The sequence below is a fragment of the Hyla sarda genome, chromosome 1 (genome assembly GCF_029499605.1).
Source record: "Hyla sarda isolate aHylSar1 chromosome 1, aHylSar1.hap1, whole genome shotgun sequence".
Lineage (NCBI taxonomy): Eukaryota > Metazoa > Chordata > Amphibia > Anura > Hylidae > Hyla > Hyla sarda.
The window spans coordinates 258,411,918-258,428,555 of record NC_079189.1 but is presented as its reverse complement, the minus strand read 5'-3'; the positions used below and the strand labels follow the sequence as shown (position 1 = coordinate 258,428,555).

The 16,638-nt window shown below is 50.6% G+C and overlaps 17 pseudogenes; all 17 read right to left on the bottom strand.

Annotated features, from left to right (window-relative positions):
* Positions 1–152: 152 nt before the first annotated feature.
* Positions 153–272, bottom strand: LOC130353103 (5S ribosomal RNA; annotated as a pseudogene).
* A 1,059-nt stretch (positions 273–1,331) lies between these two features.
* Positions 1,332–1,451, bottom strand: LOC130328544 (5S ribosomal RNA; annotated as a pseudogene).
* A 284-nt stretch (positions 1,452–1,735) lies between these two features.
* LOC130323389 (5S ribosomal RNA) lies at positions 1,736–1,855 on the bottom strand (annotated as a pseudogene).
* A 463-nt stretch (positions 1,856–2,318) lies between these two features.
* Positions 2,319–2,438, bottom strand: LOC130325672 (5S ribosomal RNA; annotated as a pseudogene).
* A 1,865-nt stretch (positions 2,439–4,303) lies between these two features.
* On the bottom strand, positions 4,304–4,423 carry LOC130324564 (5S ribosomal RNA; annotated as a pseudogene).
* Positions 4,424–4,707: 284 nt separating this feature from the next.
* On the bottom strand, positions 4,708–4,827 carry LOC130341714 (5S ribosomal RNA; annotated as a pseudogene).
* Positions 4,828–5,099: 272 nt separating this feature from the next.
* LOC130352543 (5S ribosomal RNA) lies at positions 5,100–5,219 on the bottom strand (annotated as a pseudogene).
* Positions 5,220–6,098: 879 nt separating this feature from the next.
* LOC130330933 (5S ribosomal RNA) lies at positions 6,099–6,218 on the bottom strand (annotated as a pseudogene).
* Positions 6,219–7,866: 1,648 nt separating this feature from the next.
* On the bottom strand, positions 7,867–7,986 carry LOC130325661 (5S ribosomal RNA; annotated as a pseudogene).
* A 1,068-nt stretch (positions 7,987–9,054) lies between these two features.
* Positions 9,055–9,174, bottom strand: LOC130352057 (5S ribosomal RNA; annotated as a pseudogene).
* A 266-nt stretch (positions 9,175–9,440) lies between these two features.
* Positions 9,441–9,560, bottom strand: LOC130347430 (5S ribosomal RNA; annotated as a pseudogene).
* Positions 9,561–9,844: 284 nt separating this feature from the next.
* LOC130324770 (5S ribosomal RNA) lies at positions 9,845–9,964 on the bottom strand (annotated as a pseudogene).
* Positions 9,965–13,805: 3,841 nt separating this feature from the next.
* On the bottom strand, positions 13,806–13,925 carry LOC130352941 (5S ribosomal RNA; annotated as a pseudogene).
* A 670-nt stretch (positions 13,926–14,595) lies between these two features.
* On the bottom strand, positions 14,596–14,715 carry LOC130331257 (5S ribosomal RNA; annotated as a pseudogene).
* Positions 14,716–15,190: 475 nt separating this feature from the next.
* Positions 15,191–15,310, bottom strand: LOC130324553 (5S ribosomal RNA; annotated as a pseudogene).
* Positions 15,311–15,594: 284 nt separating this feature from the next.
* On the bottom strand, positions 15,595–15,714 carry LOC130341593 (5S ribosomal RNA; annotated as a pseudogene).
* Positions 15,715–15,986: 272 nt separating this feature from the next.
* On the bottom strand, positions 15,987–16,106 carry LOC130352542 (5S ribosomal RNA; annotated as a pseudogene).
* Positions 16,107–16,638: the final 532 nt, after the last annotated feature.

The following is a 16,638-nucleotide window of genomic DNA, read 5'->3' as shown; positions in this document are numbered from 1 at the left end:
CCTGTACTTGCCGGGCAGCAGTCTGCGATCTGACAAGAACAGGCACATTCAGCTTAGGATAGCCGTAGACGGCTTCACACCCTGTATACTGTGGATTTAAGCATCAATAAATCATTTTCGAAATCGAAGCGGAAGGCGGCTACAGAGCAAAATGTCAACAACACCTGGGATTCCCAGCCAGTCTCCCATGCTGGTACTTACCGGGCCCTAAGCTGGGTAACAGTCTGCGATCTGACGAGAGCAGGCGCGTTCAGCTTAGGATGGCCGTTGACAGCTTCACACTTTGTATACTGTGGATTTAAGCATCAATAAATAATTTTCGGAATCGGAGCAGAAACAGAGCAAAACGTCAACGGCAACCGGGATTCTCAGCCAGTCTCCCATGCTGGTACTTACCAGGCCCTAAGCTGAGTAGCATTCTGCGATCTGACGAGCGCAGGCGCGTTCAGCTTAGGATGGCCGTTGACAGCTTCACACTTTGTATACTGTGGATTTAAGCATCAATAAATAATTTTCGGAATCGGAGACGAAACAGAGCAAAATGTCAACTTCACCCGGGATTCCCAGCCAGTCTCCCATGTTGGTACTTACCAGGCCCGAAGCTGGGAAGCAGTCTGCGATCTGACGAGAACAGGCGCATTCAGCTTAGGATGGCCATTGACAGCTTCATGATTTTTATACTGCGCATTTAAGCACCAATAAATCCTTTTCGGAATCGGAGAGGAAGGCGGCAACAGAGCAAAATGTCAACTGCACCCGGGATTCCCAGCCAGTCTCCCATGCCGGTACTTACTGGGCCCTAAGCTGGGTAGCAGTCTGCAATCTGACGAGAGCAGGCGCGTTCAGCTTAGGATGGCCGTTGACATCTTCACGTGTTGTATATTGTGGATTTAAGCATCAATAAATTCTTTTCCGAATCGGAGCGGATGGCGGCAACAGATTAAAATGTCAACTGCACCCAGGATTCCAGCCAGTCTCCCATGCTGGTACTTACCAGGCCCTAAGCTGGGTAGCAGTCTGCAATCTGACGAGAGCAGGCACGTTCAGCTTAGGATGGCTGTTGACAGCTTCACACTTTGTATACTGTGGATTTAAGCATCAATAAATTATTTTCGGAATCGGAGCAAAATGTCAACTGCACTCGGGATTCCCAGCCAGTCTCCCATGCTGGTACTTACCAGGCCCGAAGCTGGGTAGCAGTCTGCGATCTGACGAGAACAGGCGCATTCAGCTTAGGATGGCCGTAGACATCTGCACACCCTGTATACTGTGGATTTAAGCATCAATAAATCCTTTTCGGAATCGGAGCGTAAGGCGGCAACAGAGCAGAATGTCAACGACACCTGGGATTCCCAGCCAGTCTCCCATGCTGGTACTTACCGGGCCCTAAGCTGGGTAGCAGTCTGCGATCTGACGAGAGCAGGCGCTTTCAGCTTAGGATGGCCGTTGACAGCTTCTCGCCCTTTATACTGTGCATTTAAGCATCAATAAATCCTTTTCAGAATCGGAACGGAAGGCGGCAACAGAGCAAAATGTCAACGGCAGCCGGGATTCCCAGCCAGTGTCCCATGCCGGTAATTACCGGGCCCTAAGATCTGTACCAGTCTGCGATCTGACGAGAGCAGGCGCGTTAAGCTTAGGATGGCCGTCGACAGCTTCACACCTTGTATACTGTGGATTTAAGCATCAATAAATTCTTTTCGTAATTGGAGCGGAAGGCAGCAAAAGAGCAAAATGTCAACGGCACCCGGGATTCCCAGCCAGTCTCCCATGCCAGTACTTACCGGGCCCTAAGCTGGGTAGCCGTCTGCGATCTGACGAGAGCAGGCGCGTTCAGCTTAGGATGGCCGTTGACATCTTCACGCCTTGTATATTGTGGATTTAAGCATCAATAAATATTTTTATTAATCGGAGAGGAAGGCGGCAACAGAGCAAAATGTCAATGGCACCTTGGATTGCCAGCCAGACTCCCATGCCGGTAACTGCCGGGCAGCAGTCTGCGATCTGAGGAGAGCAGGCACGTTCAGGCTTAGGATGGCCGTTGACAGCTTCACACCCTGTATATTGTTGATTTAAGCATCAATAAATCCTTTTCGGAATCAGAGAGGAAGGCGGCAACAGAGCAAAATGTCAATAGCACCTTGGATTGCCAGCCAGTCTCCCATGCCCGTACTTGCCGGGCAGCAGTCTGCGATCTGACAAGAACAGGCACATTCAGCTTAGGATAGCCGTAGACGGCTTCACAACCTGTATACTGTGGATTTAAGCATCAATAAATCCTTTTCGGAATCGGAGCGGAAGGCGGCTACAGAGCAAAATGTCAACAACACCTGGGATTCCCAGCCAGTCTCCCATGCTGGTACTTACCGGGCCCTAAGCTGGGTAGCAGTCTGCGTTCTGACGAGAGCAAGCGCGTTCAGCTTAGGATGGCCGTTGACAGCTTCACGCCCTTTATACTGTGCATTTAAGCATCAATAAATCCTTTTCCGAATCAGAGCGGAAGGCGGCAACAGATTAAAATGTCAACTGCACCCGGGATTCCCAGCCAGTCTCCCATGCTGGTACTTACCAGGCCCTAAGCTGGGTAACAGTCTGCAATCTGACGAGAGCAGGCGCGTCCAGCTTAGGATGGCCGTTGACAGCTTCACACTTTGTATACTGTGGATTTAAGCATCAATTAATATTTTTATTAATCGGAGAGGAAGGCGGCAACAGAGCAAAATGTCAATGGCACCTTGGATTGCCAGCCAGTCTCCCACGCCGGTATCTGCCGGGCAGCAGTCTGCGATCTGAGGAGAGCAGACACGTTCAGCTTAGGATGGCCGTTGACAGCTTCACACCCTGTATATTGTGGATTTAAGCATCAATAAATCCTTTTCCGAATCGGAGCGGAAGGCGGCAACAGATTAAAATGTCAACTGCACCCGGGATTCCAGCCAGTCTACCATGCTGGTACTTACCAGGCCCTAAGCTGGGTATCAGTCTGCGATCTGACGAGAGCAGGCGCGTTCAGCTTAGGATGGCCGTTGACAGCTTCACACCCTGTATTCTGTGCATTTAAGCATCAATAAATCCTTTTCGGAATCAGAACGGAAGGCGGCAACAGAGCATAATGTCAACTGCACCCGGGATTCCCAGCCAGTCTCCCATGCCGGTACTTACTGGGCCCTAAGCTGGGTAGCAGTCTGCGATCTGACGAGAGCAGGCGCGTTCAGCTTAGGATGGCCGTTGACAGCTTCATGCTTTTTATACTGTGCATTTAAGCATCAATAAATCCTTTTCGGAATCAGAACAGAAGGCGGCAACAGAGCATAATGTCAACTGCACCCGGGATTCCCAGCCAGTCTCCCATGCCGGTACTTACTGGGCCCTAAGCTGGGTAGCAGTCTGCGATCTGACGAGAGCAGGCACGTTCAGCTTAGGATGGCCGTTGACATCTTCACGCCTTGTATATTGTGAATTGAAGCATCAATAAATATTTTTATTAATCGGAGAGGAAGGCGGCAACAGAGCAAAATGTCAATGGCACCTTGGATTGCCAGCCAGTCTCCCATGCCGGTAACTGCCAGGCAGTAGTCTGCGATCTGAGGAGAGCAGGCACGTTCAGGCTTAGGATGGCCGTTGACAGCTTCACACCCTGTGTATTGTGGATTTAAGCATCAATAAATCCTTTTCGGAATCGGAACGGAAGGCGGCAACAGAGCAAAATGTCAACTGCACCCGGGATTCCCAGCCAGTCTCCCATGCCGGTACTTACTGGGCCCTAAGCTGGGTAGCAGTCTGCGATCTGACGAGAGCAGGCGCGTTCAGCTTAGGATGGCCGTTGACATCTTCACGCCTTGTATATTGTGAATTTAAGCATCAATAAATATTTTTATTAATCGGAGAGGAAGGCGGCAACAGAGCAAAATGTCAATGGCACCTTGGATTGCCAGCCAGTCTCCCATGCCGGTAACTGCCGGGCAGTAGTCTGTGATCTGAGGAGAGCAGGCACGTTCAGGCTTAGGATGGCCGTTGACAGCTTCACACCCTGTATATTGTGGATTTAAGCATCAATAAATTCTTTTCCGAATCAGAGCGGAAGGCGGCAACAGATTAAAATGTCAACTGCACCCGGGATTCCCAGCCAGTCACCCATGCTGGTACTTACCAGGCCCAAAGCTGGGTGGCAGTCTGCGATCTGACGAGAACAGGCGCATTCAGCTTAGGATGGCCATAGACATCTTCACACCCTGTATACTGTGGATTTAAGCATCAATAAAACCTTTTCGGAATCGGAGCGGAAGGCGGCAACAGAGCAAAATGTCAACGACACCTGGGATTCCCAGCCAGTCTCCCATGCTGGTACTTACCGGGCCCTAAGCTGGGTAGCAGTCTGCGATCTGACGAGAGCAGGCGCGTTCAGCTTAGGATGGCCGTCGACAGCTTCTCGCCCTTTAAACTGTGCATTTAGGCATCAATAAATCCTTTTCGGAATCGGAACGGAAGGCGGCAACAGAGCAAAATGTCAACGGCAGCCGGGATTCCCAGCCAGTGTCCCATGCCGGTACTTACCGGGCCCTAAGATCTGTACCAGTCTGCGATCTGACGAGAGCAGGCGCGTTAAGCTTAGGATGGCCGTCGACAGCTTCACACCTTGTATACTGTGGATTTAAGCATCAATAAATTATTTTCGGAATCGGAGCGGAAGGCAGCAATAGAGCAAAATGTCAACGGCACCCGGGATTCCCAGCCAGGCTCCCATGCCAGTACTTACCGGGCCCTAAGCTGGGTAGCAGTCTGCGATCTGACGAGAGCAGGCGCATTCAGCTTAGGATGGCCATTGACAGCTTCATGCTTTTTATACTGTGCATTTAAGCATCAATAAAGCCTTTTCGGAATCGTAGAGGAAGGCGGCAACAGAGCAAAATGTCAATAGCACCTTGGATTGCCAGCCAGTCTCCCATGCCCGTACTTGCCGGGCAGCAGTCTGCGATCTGACAAGAACAGACACATTCAGCTTAGGATAGCCGTAGACGGCTTCACACCCTGTATACTGTGGATTTAAGCATCAATAAATCCTTTTCGGAATCGGAGCGGAAGGCGGCTACAGAGCAAAATGTCAACAACACCTGGGACTCCCAGCCAGTCTCCCATGCTGGTACTTACCAGGCCCTAAGCTGGGTATCAGTCTGCGATCTGACGAGAGCAGGCGCGTTCAGCTTAGGATGGCCGTTGACAGCTTCACACCCTGTATACTGTGCATTTAAGCATCAATAAATCCTTTTCGGAATCGGAACGGATGGCGGCAACAGAGCAAAATGTCAACGGCAGCCGGGATTCCCAGCCAGTGTCCCATGCCGGTACTTACCGGGCCCTAAGATCTGTACCAGTCTGCATTCTGACGAGAGCAGGCGCGTTAAGCTTAGGATGGCCGTCGACAGCTTCACACCTAGTATACTGTGGATTTAAGCATCAATAAATTATTTTCGGAATCGGAGCGGAAGGCAGCAATAGAGCAAAATGTCAACGGCAACCGGGATTCCCAGCCAGTCTCCCATGCCAGTACTTACCGGGCCCTAAGCTAGGTAGCAGTCTGCGATCAGACGAAAGCAGGCGCGTTCAGCTTAGGATGGCCATTGACAGCTTCATGATTTTTATACTGTGCATTTAAGCATTAATAAATCATTTTCGGAATCGGAACGGAAGGCGGCAACAGAGCAAAATGTCAACTGCACCCGGGATTCCCAGCCAGTCTCCCATGCCAGTACTTACTGGGCCCTAAGCTGGGTAGCAGTCTGCGATCTGACGAGAGAAGGCGCGTTCAGCTTAGGATGGCCGTTGACATCTTCACGCCTTGTATATTGTGAATTTAAGCATCAATAAATATTTTTATTAATCGGAGAGGAAGGCGGCAACAGAGCAAAATGTCAATGGCACCTTGGATTGCCAGCCAGTCTCCCATGCCGGTAACTGCCGGGCAGTAGTCTGCGATCTGAGGAGAGCAGGCACGTTCAGGCTTAGGATGGCCGTTGACAGCTTCACACCCTGTGTATTGTGGATTTAAGCATCAATAAATCCTTTTCCGAATCGGAGCGGAAGGCGGCAACAGATTAAAATGTCAACTGCACCTGGGATTCCCAGCCAGTCTCCCATGCTGGTACTTACCAGGCCCTAAGCTGGGTAGCAGTCTGCGATCTGACGAGAGCAGGAGCGTTCAGCTTAGGATGGCCGTTGACAGCTTCACACTTTGTATACTGTGGATTTAAGCATCAATAAATAATTTTCGGAATCGGAGCAGAAACAGAGCAAAATGGCAACTGCACCCGGGATTCCCAGCCAGTCTCCCATGCCGGTACTTACTGGGCCCTAAGCTGGGTAGCAGTCTGCGATCTGACGAGAGCAGGCGCGTTCAGCTTAGGATGGCCGTTGACATCTTCACGCCTTGTATATTGTGAATTTAATCATCAATAAATATTTTTATTAATCGGAGAGGAAGGCGGCAACAGAGCAAAATGTCAATGGCACCTTGGATTGCCAGCCAGTCTCCCATGCTGGTAACTGCCGGGCAGTGGTCTGCGATCTGAGGAGAGCAGGCACGTTCAGGCTTAGGATGGCCGTTGACAGCTTCACACCCTGTGTATTGTGGATTTAAGCATCAATAAATCCTTTTCCGAATCGGAGCGGAAGGCGGCAACAGATTAAATTGTCAACTGCACCCGGGATTCCCAGCCAGTCTCCCATGCCAGTACCTACCGGGCCCTAAGCTAGAGCAGTCTGCGATCTGACGAGAGCAGGCGCGTTCAGCTTAGGATGGCCATTGACAGCTTCATGCTTTTTATACTGTGCATTTAAGCATCAATAAATCCTTTTCGGAATCGAAGCGGAAGGCGGCAACAGATTAAAATGTCAACTGCACCCGGGATTCCCAGCCAGTCTCCCATGCTGGTACTTACTGTGCCCTTAGCTGGGTAGCAGTCTGCGATCTGACAAGAGCAGGCGCGTTCAGCTTAGGATGGCCGTTGACATCTTCACGCCTTGTATATTGTGGATTTAAGCATCAATAAATATTTTTATTAATCGGAGAGGAAGGCGGCAACAGAGCAAAATGTCAATGGCACTTTGAATTGCCAGCCAGTCTCCCATGCTGGTAACTGCCGGGCAGCAGTCTGCGATCTGAGGAGAGCAGGCATGTTCAGGCTTAGGATGGCCGTTGACAGCTTCACACCCTGTGTATTGTGGATTTAAGCATCAATAAATAATTTTCGGAATCGGAGCAGAAACAGAGCAAAATGTCAACTGCACCCGGGATTCCCAGCCAGTCTCCCATGCTGGTACATACCAGGCCCGAAGCTGGGTAGCAGTCTGCGATCTGACGAGAACAGGAGCATTCAGCTTAGGATGGCCGTAGACATCTTCACACCCTGTATACTGTGGATTTAAGCATCAATAAATCCTTTTCGGAATCGGAGCGTAAGGCGGCAACAGAGCAAAATGTCAACTGCACCCGGGATTCCCAGCCAGTCTCCCATGCCAGTACTTACCGGGCTCTAAGCTGGGTAGCAGTCTGCGATCTGACGAGAGCAGGCGCGTTCAGCTTAGGATGGCCATTGACAGCTTCATGCTTTTTATACTGTGCATTTAAGCATCAATAAATCCTTTTCGGAATCAGAGAGGAAGGCGGCAACAGAGCAAAATGTCAATAGCACCTTGGATTGTCAGCCAGTCTCCCATGCCTGTACTTGCCGGGCAGCAGTCTGCGATCTGACAAGAACAGGCACATTCAGCTTAGGATAGCCGTAGACGGCTTCACAACCTGTATACTGTGGATTTAAGCATCAATAAATCCTTTTCGGAATCGGAGCGGAAGGCGGCTACAGAGCAAAATGTCAACAACACCTGGGATTCCCAGCCAGTCTCCCATGCTGGTACTTACCGGGCCCTAAGCTGGGTAGCAGTCTGCGTTCTGACGAGAGCAAGCGCGTTCAGCTTAGGATGGCCGTTGACAGCTTCACGCCCTTTATACTGTGCATTTAAGCATCAATAAATCATTTTCCGAATCAGAGCGGAAGGCAGCAACAGATTAAAATGTCAACTGCACCCGGGATTCCCAGCCAGTCTCCCATGCTGGTACTTACCAGGCCCTAAGCTGGGTAACAGTCTGCAATCTGACGAGAGCAGGCGCGTCCAGCTTAGGATGGCCGTTGACAGCTTCACACTTTGTATACTGTGGATTTAAGCATCAATTAATATTTTTATTAATCGGAGAGGAAGGCGGCAACAGAGCAAAATGTCAATGGCACCTTGGATTGCCAGCCAGTCTCCCACGCCGGTATCTGCCGGTCAGCAGTCTGCGATCTGAGGAGAGCAGACACGTTCAGCTTAGGATGGCCGTTGACAGCTTCACACCCTGTATATTGTGGATTTAAGCATCAATAAATCCTTTTCCGAATCGGAGCGGAAGGCGGCAACAGATTAAAATGTCAACTGCACCCGGGATTCCAGCCAGTCTACCATGCTGGTACTTACCAGGCCCTAAGCTGGGTATCAGTCTGCGATCTGACGAGAGCAGGCGCGTTCAGCTTAGGATGGCCGTTGACAGCTTCACACCCTGTGTATTGTGGATTTAAGCATCAATAAATCCTTTTCGGAATCGGAACGGAAGGCGGCAACAGAGCATAATGTCAACTGCACCCGGGATTCCCAGCCAGTCTCCCATGCCGGTACTTACTGGGCCCTAAGCTGGGTAGCAGTCTGCGATCTGACGAGAGCAGGCGCGTACAGCTTAGGATGGCCGTTGACATCTTCACGCCTTGTATATTGTGGATTTAAGCATCAATAAATATTTTTATTAATCGGAGAGGAAGGCGGCAACAGAGCAAAATGTCAATGGCACCTTGGATTGCCAGCCAGTCTCCCATGCCGGTAACTGCCGGACAGCAGTCTGCGATCTGAGGAGAGCAGGCACGTTCAGGCTTAGGATGGCCGTTGACAGCTTCACACCCTGTATATTGTTGATTTAAGCATCAATAAATCCTTTTCCGAATCGGAGCGGAAGGCGGCAACAGATTAAAATGTCAACTGCACCCGGGATTCCCAGCCAGTCACCCATGCTGGTACTTACCAGGCCCTAAGCTGGGTAGCAGTCTGCGATCTGACGAGAGCAGGCGTGTTCAGCTTAGGATGGCTGTTGACAGCTTCACACTTTGTATACTGTGGATTTAAGCATCAATAAATAATTTTCGGAATCGGAGCAAAATGTCAACTGCACCCGGGAATCCCAGCCAGTCTCCCATGCTGGTACTTACCAGGCCCGAAGCTGGGTGGCAGTCTGCGATCTGACGAGAACAGGCGCATTCAGCTTAGGATGGCCATAGACATCTTCACACCCTGTATACTGTGGATTTAAGCATCAATAAAACCTTTTCGGAATCGGAGCGGAAGGCGGCAACAGAGCAAAAAGTCAACGACACCTGGGATTCCCAGCCAGTCTCCCATGCTGGTACTTACCGGGCCCTAAGCTGGGTAGCAGTCTGCGATCTGACGAGAGCAGGCGCGTTCAGCTTAGGATTGCCGTCGACAGCTTCTCGCCCTTTAAACTGTGCATTTAGGCATCAATAAATCCTTTTCGGAATCGGAACGGAAGGCGGCAACAGAGCAAAATGTCAACGGCAGCCGGGATTCCCAGCCAGTGTCCCATGCCGGTACTTACCGGGCCCTAAGATCTGTACCAGTCTGCGATCTGACGAGAGCAGGCGCGTTAAGCTTAGGATGGCCGTCGACAGCTTCACACCTTGTATACTGTGGATTTAAGCATCAATAAATTATTTTCGGAATCGGAGCGGAAGGCAGCAATAGAGCAAAATGTCAACGGCACCTGGGATTCCCAGCCAGTCTCCCATGCCAGTACTTACCGGGCCCTAAGCTGGGTAGCAGTCTGCGATCTGACGAGAGCAGGCGCATTCAGCTTAGGATGGCCATTGACAGCTTCATGCTTTTTATACTGTGCATTTAAGCATCAATAAATCCTTTTCGGAATCGTAGAGGAAGGCGGCAACAGAGCAAAATGTCAATGGCACCTTGGATTGCCAGCCAGTCTCCCATGCCCGTACTTGCCGGGCAGCAGTCTGCGATCTGACAAGAACAGGCACATTCAGCTTAGGATAGCCGTAGACGGCTTCACACCCTGTATACTGTGGATTTAAGCATCAATAAATCCTTTTCGGAATCGGAGCGGAAGGCGGCTACAGAGCAAAATGTCAACAACACCTGGGACTCCCAGCCAGTCTCCCATGCTGGTACTTACCGGGCCCTAAGCTGGGTAGCAGTCTGCGATCTGAAGAGAGCAGACGCGTTCAGCTTAGGATGGCAGTTAACAGCTTCACGCCCTTTATATTGTGGATTTAAGCATCAATAAATAATTTTCCGAATCGAAGCGGAAGGCGGCAACAGATTAAAATGTCAGCTGCACCCTGGATTCCCAGCCAGTCTCCCATGCTGGTACTTACCAGGCCCTAAGCTGGGTATCAGTCTGCGATCTGACGAGAGCAGGCGCGTTCAGCTTAGGATGGCCGTTGACAGCTTCACACCCTGTATACTGTGCATTTAAGCATCAATAAATCCTTTTCGGAATCGGAACGGAAGGCGGCAACAGAGCAAAATGTCAACGGCAGCCGGGATTCCCAGCCAGTGTCCCATGCCGGTACTTACCGGGCCCTAAGATCTGTACCAGTCTGCATTCTGACGAGAGCAGGCGCGTTCAGCTTAGGATGGCCGTCGACAGCTTCACACCTTGTATACTGTGGATTTAAGCATCAATAAATTATTTTCGGAATCGGAGCGGAAGGCAGCAATAGAGCAAAATGTCAACGGCAACCGGGATTCCCAGCCAGTCTCCCATGCCAGTACTTACCGGGCCCTAAGCTAGGTAGCAGTCTGCGATCTGACGAAAGCAGGCGCGTTCAGCTTAGGATGGCCATTGACAGCTTCATGATTTTTATACTGTGCATTTAAGCATCAATAAATCATTTTCGGAATCGTAGAGGAAGGCGGCAACAGAGCAAAATGTCAACTGCACCCGGGATTCCCAGCCAGTCTCCCATGCCGGTACTTACTGGGCCCTAAGCTGGGTAGCAGTCTGCGATCTGACGAGAGAAGGCGCGTTCAGCTTAGGATGGCCGTTGACATCTTCACGCCTTGTATATTGTGAATTTAAGCATCAATAAATATTTTTATTAATCGGAGAGGAAGGCGGCAACAGAGCAAAATGTCAATGGCACCTTGGATTGCCAGCCAGTCTCCCATGCCGGTAACTGCCGGGCAGTAGTCTGCGATCTGAGGAGAGCAGGCACGTTCAGGCTTAGGATGGCCGTTGACAGCTTCACACCCTGTGTATTGTGGATTTAAGCATCAATAAATCCTTTTCCGAATCGGAGCGGAAGGCGGCAACAGATTAAAATGTCAACTGCACCTGGGATTCACAGCCAGTCTCCCATGCTGGTACTTACCAGGCCCTAAGCTGGGTAGCAGTCTGCGATCTGACGAGAGCAGGCGCGTTCAGCTTAGGATGGCCGTTGACAGCTTCACACTTTGTATACTGTGGATTTAAGCATCAATAAATAATTTTCGGAATCGGAGCAGAAACAGAGCAAAATGGCAACTGCACCCGGGATTCCCAGCCAGTCTCCCATGCCGGTACTTACTGGGCCCTAAGCTGGGTAGCAGTCTGCGATCTGACGAGAGCAGGCGCGTTCAGCTTAGGATGGCCGTTGACATCTTCACGCCTTGTATATTGTGAATTTAAGCATCAATAAATATTTTTATTAATCGGAGAGGAAGGCGGCAACAGAGCAAAATGTCAATGGCACCTTGGATTGCCAGCCAGTCTCCCATGCCGGTAACTGCCGGGCAGTGGTCTGCGATCTGAGGAGAGCAGGCACGTTCAGGCTTAGGATGGCCGTTGACAGCTTCACACCCTGTGTATTGTGGATTTAAGCATCAATAAATCCTTTTCCGAATCGGAGCGGAAGGCGGCAACAGATTAAATTGTCAACTGCACCTGGGATTCCCAGCCAGTCTCCCATGCTGGTACTTACCAGGCCCTAAGCTGGGTAGCAGTCTGACGAGAGCAGGCGCGTTAAGCTTAGGATGGCCGTCGACAGCTTCACACCTTGTATACTGTGGATTTAAGCATCAATAAATTATTTTCGGAATCGGAGCGGAAGGCAGCAATAGAGCAAAATGTCAACGGCAACCGGGATTCCCAGCCAGTCTCCCATGCCAGTACCTACCGGGCCCTAAGCTAGAGCAGTCTGCGATCTGACGAGAGCAGGCGCGTTCAGCTTAGGATGGCCATAGACAGCTTCATGCTTTTTATACTGTGCATTTAAGCATCAATAAATCCTTTTCGGAATCGAAACGGAAGGCGGCAACAGAGCATAATGTCAACTGCACCCGGGATTCCCAGCCAGTCTCCCATGCCGGTAATTACTGGGCCCTAAGCTGGGTAGCAGTCTGCGATCTGACAAGAGCAGGCGCGTTCAGCTTAGGATGGCCGTTGACATCTTCACGCCTTGTATATTGTGGATTTAAGTATCAATAAATATTTTTATTAATCGGAGAGGAAGGCGGCAACAGAGCAAAATGTCAATGGCACCTTGAATTGCCAGCCAGTCTCCCATGCTGGTAACTGCCGGGCAGCAGTCTGCGATCTGAGGAGAGCAGGCATGTTCAGGCTTAGGATGGCCGTTGACAGCTTCACACCCTGTGTATTGTGGATTTAAGCATCAATAAATAATTTTCGGAATCGGAGCAGAAACAGAGCAAAATTTCAACTGCACCCGGGATTCCCAGCCAGTCTCCCATGCTGGTACTTACCAGGCCCTAAGCTGGGTATCAGTCTGCGATCTGACGAGAACAGGCGCATTCAGCTTAGGATGGCCGTAGACATCTTCACACCCTGTATACTGTGCATTTAAGCATCAATAAATCCTTTTCGGAATCGGAACGGAAGGCGGCAACAGAGCAAAATGTCAACGGCAGCCGGGATTCCCAGCCAGTGTCCCATGCCGGTACTTACCGGGCCCTAAGATCTGTACCAGTCTGCATTCTGACGAGAGCAGGCGCGTTAAGCTTAGGATGGCCGTCGACAGCTTCACACCTAGTATACTGTGGATTTAAGCATCAATAAATTATTTTCGGAATCGGAGCGGAAGGCAGCAATAGAGCAAAATGTCAACGGCAACCGGGATTCCCAGGCAGTCTCCCATGCCAGTACTTACCGGGCCCTAAGCTAGGTAGCAGTCTGCGATCTGACGAAAGCAGGCGCGTTCAGCTTAGGATGGCCATTGACAGCTTCATGATTTTTATACTGTGCATTTAAGCATCAATAAATCATTTTCGAAATCGGAACGGAAGGCGGCAACAGAGCAAAATGTCAACTGCACCCGGGATTCCCAGCCAGTCTCCCATGCCGGTACTTACTGGGCCCTAAGCTGGGTAGCAGTCTGCGATCTGACGAGAGAAGGCGCGTTCAGCTTAGGATGGCCGTTGACATCTTCACGCCTTGTATATTGTGAATTTAAGCATCAATAAATATTTTTATTAATCGGAGAGGAAGGCGGCAACAGAGCAAAATGTCAATGGCACCTTGGATTGCCAGCCAGTCTCCCATGCCGGTAACTGCCGGGCAGTAGTCTGCGATCTGAGGAGAGCAGGCACGTTCAGGCTTAGGATGGCCGTTGACAGCTTCACACCCTGTGTATTGTGGATTTAAGCATCAATAAATCCTTTTCCGAATCGGAGCGGAAGGCGGCAACAGATTAAAATGTCAACTGCACCTGGGATTCCCAGCCAGTCTCCCATGCTGGTACTTACCAGGCCCTAAGCTGGGTAGCAGTCTGCGATCTGACGAGAGCAGGCGCGGTCAGCTTAGGATGGCCGTTGACAGCTTCACACTTTGTATACTGTGGATTTAAGCATCAATAAATAATTTTCGGAATCGGAGCAGAAACAGAGCAAAATGGCAACTGCACCCGGGAATCCCAGGCAGTCTCCCATGCCGGTACTTACCAGGCCCTAAGCTGGGTATCAGTCTGCGATCTGACGAGAGCAGGCGCGTTCAGCTTAGGATGGCCGTTGACAGCTTCACACCCTGTGTATTGTGGATTTAAGCATCAATAAATCCTTTTCGGAATCGGAACGGAAGGCGGCAACAGAGCATAATGTCAACTGCACCCGGGATTCCCAGCCAGTCTCCCATGCCGGTACTTACTGGGCCCTAAGCTGGGTAGCAGTCTGCGATCTGACGAGAGCAGGCGCGTTCAGCTTAGGATGGCCGTTGACATCTTCACGCCTTGTATATTGTGGATTTAAGCATCAATAAATATTTTTATTAATCGGAGAGGAAGGCGGCAACAGAGCAAAATGTCAATGGCACCTTGGATTGCCAGCCAGTCTCCCATGCCGGTAACTGCCGGACAGCAGTCTGCGATCTGAGGAGAGCAGGCACGTTCAGGCTTAGGATGGCCGTTGACAGCTTCACACCCTGTATATTGTTGATTTAAGCATCAATAAATCCTTTTCCGAATCGGAGCGGAAGGCGGCAACAGATTAAAATGTCAACTGCACCCGGGATTCCCAGCCAGTCACCCATGCTGGTACTTACCAGGCCCTAAGCTGGGTAGCAGTCTGCGATCTGACGAGAGCAGGCGCGTTCAGCTTAGGATGGCCGTTGACATCTTCACGCCTTGTATATTGTGAATTTAAGCATCAATAAATATTTTTATTAATCGGAGAGGAAGGCGGCAACAGAGCAAAATGTCAATGGCACCTTGGATTGCCAGCCAGTCTCCCATGCCGGTAACTGCCGGGCAGTAGTCTGTGATCTGAGGAGAGCAGGCACGTTCAGGCTTAGGATGGCCGTTGACAGCTTCACACCCTGTATATTGTGGATTTAAGCATCAATAAATTATTTTCCGAATCGGAGCGGAAGGCGGCAACAGATTAAAATGTCAACTGCACCCGGGATTCCCAGCCAGTCACCCATGCTGGTACTTACCAGGCCCAAAGCTGGGTGGCAGTCTGCGATCTGACGAGAACAGGCGCATTCAGCTTAGGATGGCCATAGACATCTTCACACCCTGTATACTGTGGATTTAAGCATCAATAAAACCTTTTCGGAATCGGAGCGGAAGGCGGCAACAGAGCAAAATGTCAACGACACCTGGGATTCCCAGCCAGTCTCCCATGCTGGTACTTACCGGGCCCTAAGCTGGGTAGCAGTCTGCGATCTGACGAGAGCAGGCGCGTTCAGCTTAGGATGGCCGTCGACAGCTTCTCGCCCTTTAAACTGTGCATTTAGGCATCAATAAATCCTTTTCGGAATCGGAACGGAAGGCGGCAACAGAGCAAAATGTCAACGGCAGCCGGGATTCCCAGCCAGTGTCCCATGCCGGTACTTACCGGGCCCTAAGATCTGTACCAGTCTGCGATCTGACGAGAGCAGGCGCGTTAAGCTTAGGATGGCCGTCGACAGCTTCACACCTTGTATACTGTGGATTTAAGCATCAATAAATTATTTTCGGAATCGGAGCGGAAGGCAGCAATAGAGCAAAATGTCAACGGCACCCGGGATTCCCAGCCAGGCTCCCATGCCAGTACTTACCGGGCCCTAAGCTGGGTAGCAGTCTGCGATCTGACGAGAGCAGGCGCATTCAGCTTAGGATGGCCATTGACAGCTTCATGCTTTTTATACTGTGCATTTAAGCATCAATAAAGCCTTTTCGGAATCGTAGAGGAAGGCGGCAACAGAGCAAAATGTCAATAGCACCTTGGATTGCCAGCCAGTCTCCCATGCCCGTACTTGCCGGGCAGCAGTCTGCGATCTGACAAGAACAGACACATTCAGCTTAGGATAGCCGTAGACGGCTTCACACCCTGTATACTGTGGATTTAAGCATCAATAAATCCTTTTCGGAATCGGAGCGGAAGGCGGCTACAGAGCAAAATGTCAACAACACCTGGGACTCCCAGCCAGTCTCCCATGCTGGTACTTACCAGGCCCTAAGCTGGGTATCAGTCTGCGATCTGACGAGAGCAGGCGCGTTCAGCTTAGGATGGCCGTTGACAGCTTCACACCCTGTATACTGTGCATTTAAGCATCAATAAATCCTTTTCGGAATCGGAACGGATGGCGGCAACAGAGCAAAATGTCAACGGCAGCCGGGATTCCCAGCCAGTGTCCCATGCCGGTACTTACCGGGCCCTAAGATCTGTACCAGTCTGCATTCTGACGAGAGCAGGCGCGTTAAGCTTAGGATGGCCGTCGACAGCTTCACACCTAGTATACTGTGGATTTAAGCATCAATAAATTATTTTCGGAATCGGAGCGGAAGGCAGCAATAGAGCAAAATGTCAACGGCAACCGGGATTCCCAGCCAGTCTCCCATGCCAGTACTTACCGGGCCCTAAGCTAGGTAGCAGTCTGCGATCAGACGAAAGCAGGCGCGTTCAGCTTAGGATGGCCATTGACAGCTTCATGATTTTTATACTGTGCATTTAAGCATTAATAAATCATTTTCGGAATCGGAACGGAAGGCGGCAACAGAGCAAAATGTCAACTGCACCCGGGATTCCCAGCCAGTCTCCCATGCCAGTACT